Raw genomic sequence first — 6,690 nt, 5'->3', positions numbered from 1 at the left:
TCTAAGTGAAATAACTCAGGAATGGAAAACCAAACATCCTATGTTCTCACTGATATGTGAGCTAAGCCATGAGGACTCAAAGGCATAAGAATGATACAGTGAACTTTGCGGACTTGGGGGGAAGGGTGAGACAGGGACGAGGGATAAAAGACTACAAATAGGGTGCAGTGTATACTGCTTGAGTGATGAGTGCACCAAAATCTCACAAAGCACCATTAAGAACTTATTCATGTAACCAAATACTACCTGTACCCCCAATAACCTACGAAAAATAAAATAAAATGCATATGGGACATTCAGAGGATATCCATTTTGCCTACACATATGGAACTCTGGAAAGAAGTGGAGTTCAAAACATAAATCTCCTTGGTCTTACATCACTGAAGACCAAGACTACATCACATTCTTAAGAGGGATTTATAAAACCAAAGAAGAAAGAATGAAGGGCAAATTTCTGAAGAGTACAATATCTAAATAAAAGGAGCCTAAGAAAGGCTGTGTCAAGGTTGGGAGTCAAAAGAGGATAGAGCTGTAGGATGAGGAGAGAGTGGCCAGTAACTTTAGAGACAGCTCTGCTGCTCTTTCCTCAGCCCCACTCCAAAGGACTACTCCCAAACTCTGTAGAAAAGAGATCCATAATTTAAGAGAAAACACAGATATGCTCACGAATATACTCCAACTGTTATGCCAGTTTCTACTCATGTGTATCAATATACATTGAAGGCACAGGTTTTGACTTCACAGAAACATTAGTCAAAATTTTTGATTCCCTTTCTTCATTGTTAAAAATAAAATTAGGCCAACCATGGTGGCTCATATCTGTAATCGCAGCACTTTGAGAGGCTGAGGCAGGTGGATCACTTGAGGACAGGAGTTCCAGACCAGGCTGGCCAACATGGCAAAACCCTGTCTCTACTAAAAATACAAGAAAATTAGACAGGCATGGTGGCACACGCCTGTAATCCCAACTACTTGGGAGGCCGAGGCAGAAGAATTACTTGAACCTGGGAGATGAAGGTTGCAGTGAGCCAAGATCACACCACTGCACTCCAGCCTGGGTGACAAAGTGAGACTCTGTCTCAAAAAACAAACAAACAAAAGCAAAACAAAAATTATAATGCTATCTACTTCATATGGAGTACATTAAGTCAATATGTTTAAAGTGCTTAGCTAAAAGTTGGCACACATTAAATATCCACAAAATTATTGTTAGTATTTGCATATTACTAATGTTAAATATTTAGTAAAAAAAATTCCACTCTCCTAAAATTGTGTGTGTGTGTGTGTGTGTGTGTGTGTGTGTTTATGTTTGAAAAGTCTTGAATGAAAGAGCTCCTCAAGACAATACTGAATAAGAGAATTTACTGACTCATTGATGGTCACTTTCTCTTGTTGCATATTTAGGGTCTGCCATGCTGGATCACTACTTCCGAGATGCACAGATAATACCGTAAAATAGAATGAAGAACCTCTAAACCAGAGTTTGTGTTGTGACTGATATTGATGCTCTGCCAAACTTGTTTGAATCTTAACTAAAGTCAGAATTATTAGAAAATGTGTTATGGTTGACCTATTTTTCTTAATTCAGGGTTAACCAGACATTTCTGAACATTTTTAACGAACATTTTCAACGAACATTTTCAGTCACGTTAAATTTGGTAGGCCAAATAAAAATGATCCTTTAAAATTTTCTTATATTGCATTAGGGTTTTCCCCCTTTGTACTAGTGAAAATCATAAGTTGATTTGGAAATGCATTTTTTAGGTGACTGAATTGAACATATAGTCAGTAGAAGATTTGAAGACTGAAACTGCTGATTTCTTAGTTTGTCAATAACATTTTTTTATATCATGAGTACTTCTTAGCTTTGGTCCTTATATTGCCTACCTTCTTCTAAAAAAATACAGAAAAAAAAGATTTTGTCTCATTTCTGAAGTCAAGAGGCAATCTTGCAGAAATAGTTAAGATACCCAAGCAATATAATTACTAAAATTACTACTACTAAAAATTGCTAAAATTACTACTAAAAATACAAGAAAATTAGACAGGCATGGTGGCACACGCCTGTAATCCCAACTACTTGGGAGGCCGAGGCAGAAGAATTGCTTGAACCTGGGAGATGAAGGTGGCAGTGAGCCAAGATCACGCCACTGCACCCCGCCTATGGAGGATGGGGGAAACTGTTTTTAATTTAGACTTAATGAGAATGGCTGAATGTATTTTATAATATGTACATGGTGACTAAAACCTTCTCTGCCTTTCACAAATTCCCGTAGAAGACAGACCACCCCATATTAACTACACAAACACACACATATAAATACATACACCACTCTCGATAGTTACAGTTGCCAGATGAAACGCAGGATGCCCAGTTAAATTTCAATTTCAGAAAAACAATGATTAAACTTTTTTAGAATAAGCATATTCCACATATAATTCTTTTCAATGTTTTTCTAAAATTTAACTGATTTGAACTGAGTCTCCTGTATTTTAATTTGCTAAGTCTGGCAAACTTATCAATAGGTGAACACGCTACCTCCATGACAGATATATTTTGAAAGGTAAACATGCGCTGTCCATCTGCTTTCCATTGTTATCAACATCTTTATATCTCAGTATCAAGTAATGGGTAGAATATACAATATTTCTGAATATTCTTTAGAGTCTAGTCAATAATTCTACAAATCATTCGTTTATCTCTTGGCATGTGCCTTGGCTGAAACTTAATACTTAACTATATTTTTGTTTATTTCATTTTTATCCAAATTTTAACAGTTATCTATCTGCCTTCTTAGAGCAGTGATTCAAAATCTGAGGTAAGGGCCATCTGATCAAAATTCTGGGTCTAGATTATGGCTTTTCTTGATAATAATAAAGACAAGCTTTACAAAATTGAAATTAAGATTACTAAGGAGCAGAAACATGGTTATATGCAAGAAGCAGTATATTTTCACAAATCGTTTTTCTCTCTCTTCCACAAGATATGACACAGTATTTTATATATTAATAATATTAAACATTTAATGTCAATCTCATAACATCAAATATTTGTTACCATTGAAGAGTTCTTAGCAAAACTTGAAAAAGTACATCATTTCTTCCAGTAAAAAAATAGAGAAGACAAGAAAGAATACTTTTCCCTGTGAAGTGATCTTACAAGTGTGACGAATGATTTATCTAAAATAAGAATTGTATTTATTATAATTCCAAAAAGAAAAGTTACATTTTAAATTGATTATAACAGTCAAAACTCAACGGAAAAAGGCAGCTTGTAGTAGTATTATACCAACTTCATACTCAATGAAATTTTTAGCTTTCTACTCAAACAATATTATCACCATAAATTTTTCTACAGTAGTTTTATAAATATGTAATTTCAGAAAATCTGAATGTCGTTCCTTTGCTTAAACCATTTTAAAATCACACATAAAGAGTCACACTTATAATACTCATCTACTGCTAGAGTTACTCTTTGAAATGTTGAAAATTTCTCTGGATCTAAAAATACTTGGCTTTATAAGAAAAGTAAAGAGGCACAGAGTAAAACCAATTTTAAGAACAACCACATTATGTATTATTCTGTGTGTCCATTAAGTTTTTTATTGATAGATAATATTTTACATATTTATGGCATACATGTGATATTTGGTCCCATGCACAGAGTGGACAATGATCCAGTCAAAGTATTTGGGGTGTCCATCACCTCGAGTATTTACCATTACTATGTTGAGCCCAGAATGTATTTTGAGTGACCAATGATGTTTAATGATTTTCTATATGTTGTAATAGCTTCTGTACATCATTTGGTTTACCTTTTCTTCCCTTTTTTTTTTTTTTTTTTTTTGGTGACGGGATCTCGCTCTGTCACCCAGGCTGGAGTGCAGTGGCGCCATCTTGGCTCACTGCAACCTCTGCCTCCAGGTTCAAGCGATTTTCCTGCCTCAACTTCCCAAGTAGCTGGGATTACAGGTACCCACCACCACACCCCGCTGATTTTGTATTTTTAGTAGAGATAGGGTTTCACCATGTTGCCCAGGCTAGTCTCAAACTTCTGACCTCAGGTGATCCGCCTACCTTGGTCTCCCAAAGTGCTGGGAATACAGGCGTGAGCCACCGTGCCCAGCCGCTATCAGTTTTTTATCTTGTGCTGTGGGGAGCCCAGGTTCAGTCTATTCTTAAATCCAATACATAACTATAACTTTGGAGAAAATATGTGAGGTGGGTTAATCCTGAAGTTTTTATGAAAAAACGCGATTCCCTGAAACAAAGTCAATCTTCCATGCTATTGATACAAATGGATCTCTTGTTTCCCTGTCTGGCCCTTGCATCTGCGCACGCTTCTTAGTCATTAAGCACAAGAGTTCTACAAACAGATTTCTATCTTGGCCTGTCCCTTACTAGTTACTTGACCTTGTGACACTTAACATTGTGCCTCGATTTCCTCACGTAAATGTGGGAAACAAAACCAATACTTAGCCTTTCTCACATAATTACGAGGTTTAGCTCACGTAATCCAGCGTTACTCCAAGTTGAGGTTTCCCGGAAGGGAAAAATTACTTATATTGTTTTTAATGTATCAGCTAATTAAAATGTGAGAATCAAAACCAGTGCAGAGCTTTCCTCACATAAATACGAGGTTTACCTCACGTAATTCACCGTTTCTCAAAGTTGAGGCTTCCTTGAAGGGAAACACTTACTGACGTTGTTTTTAATATATCAGCTAATTAAAATCATTACAGAATTAGGTTAAAATCCGTATGTGAAGGACTCTGGCACTTACGGAATCATTTTCAGAGGATCCGGCAAGATGGCAGAGGTAGAGGAGAAGAAGCAGCGGACCTTCCGCAAGTTCACCTACCGCGGTGTGGACCTGGGCCAGCTGCTGGACATGTCCTTTGAGCCGCTGAGGCAGCTGTACGGTGCGCGCCAGCTGCGGCGGCTGAACCACGGCCTGCGGCGGAATGCTGAGGCGCAAGCCGCACTCGCTGCTGAGGCGCCTATGCTAGGCCAAGAAGGAGGCGCCGACCATAGGGAAGCAGGAAGTGGTGAAGACGCACCTGCGGGATATGATCATCCCTCCCAAGATGGTGGGCAGCAGGGTGGGCGTCTACAACGGCAAGACCTTCAACCAGGTGGAGATCAAGCTGGAGGTGATCGGCCACGACCTGGGCGAGTTCTCCATCACCTACAAGCCCGTGAAGCACGGCCGGCCTGGCACTGGGGCCACCCACTCCTCCCGCTTCATCCCCCTCAAGTAGTGGCTCCGCTAATAAAGGCACACATATCTCCAAAAAAAAAAGACATTTATAAAGTGACTACAAAGAAAACAACTATACCAATAGTATGCATATCAATAATACTGCTTTTTTTTTCACCGCAGAAGGTGTTGTTTCGTTGAAACCGAATCACCATTTAGAAAGTGATTGTCAAACTGAGTTCAGTTTGCTGATGCAAATTTGAATGCACCATGATGACTGTTTCCCCACTGCTCTGTTCTATTCAATCTACTATATAGTGTATGTGTATTTGACTTTTCAATAGCACTACCATGTTACTATGTTTTAAGTCCAATTCTGTTTTTTTATCACTATCCTAACATAAATATAGTAGTAAGTCTCCATGATCATAAACAAAAGCAAGCACAGATGATGAATTGATGAGTAAGACATCATTTCATGCCAGGAAGACAGTAAAATCACGCTATGATGCAACCCCTGCCCTCATTACAAAGCAGTTTTAGATAAAACAGAAAAAGAGAAAACGTGAAAGACAGAGCTGGCCTTAAAAACTGGACAGACATTTTCATGAGCCATAAATATAAGAAGATGAGTAAGACTACATCCTCTGGCCTTCTGGGATTAAAAGCTCCAAAGCAGGCAGTGACAAGAGGTCAGTTTCTCTGGGGCCATTGGGATTAAAACTACTCCCATATATGGATGTATACAGCCAGGCCTACTGCTTATTATGGCAAAGATTGGATGCCCAGAACTCTTGATGCTTATTAGAGGAGGCTTAACAAAACAAAAAAACTGCGCTCTCTTGGGCTACAGATGATGTGAACTTGTGGAATTATGAAAACAGAAAGCCACACTGTCAAAGGTAAGAAATGAATCGAGTTCTGTGCTTGCTTAGTGGCCATCTCTGTTACTTTCCTGTGGGTCAGAGTAGCAAACTTTTACTCTAAAACCCGCTTCTTGAATAAGCACCAGACAGCAAGCTGGAGGCGAACCAACAAACTGATTAATTTTAAAAAGGAAACATAGGCCCGGCTCGGTGGCTCACACCTGTAATCCCAGCACTTTGGGAGGCCGAGGCAGGCGGATCACCTGAGTGATCTGAATTCCAGCCTGACCAACATGGAGAAACCCTGTCTCTACGAAAAATACAAAACTAGCCGTGCGTGGTGGCGCATGCCTGTAATCTCAGCTACTCGGGAGGCTGAGGCAGGATAATCTCTTGAACCCGGGAGGCAGAGGTTGCAGTGAGGAGAAATCATGTAATTGCACTCCAGCCTGGGCAACAAGAGCGAAACTCCCTCTCAAAAAAAAAAAAAGGAAACATAAAAACTACAAAGAATCTCCCACACAAAACAAACCTGACAACCCAAGTTCCAAAACGGCTGAAGAAAGGTATGAAAAATAAGGCCGGGCATGGTGGCTCACACCTGTAACCGCAGCAATTTGGGAG

At 39.1% G+C, this 6,690-nt stretch overlaps 1 pseudogene; it reads left to right on the top strand.

Moving 5' to 3' along the window:
• Nucleotides 1-3,272: 3,272 nt before the first annotated feature.
• LOC117980486 (small ribosomal subunit protein uS19-like) lies at nucleotides 3,273-5,367 on the top strand (annotated as a pseudogene).
• Nucleotides 5,368-6,690: the final 1,323 nt, after the last annotated feature.

This window comes from Pan paniscus, chromosome 4, assembly GCF_029289425.2.
Source record: "Pan paniscus chromosome 4, NHGRI_mPanPan1-v2.0_pri, whole genome shotgun sequence".
In the NCBI taxonomy this organism is placed as follows: Eukaryota; Metazoa; Chordata; class Mammalia; order Primates; family Hominidae; genus Pan; species Pan paniscus.
Note: the sequence above shows the minus strand (reverse complement) of the source record. Positions and strands in the feature narration are given on the sequence as shown.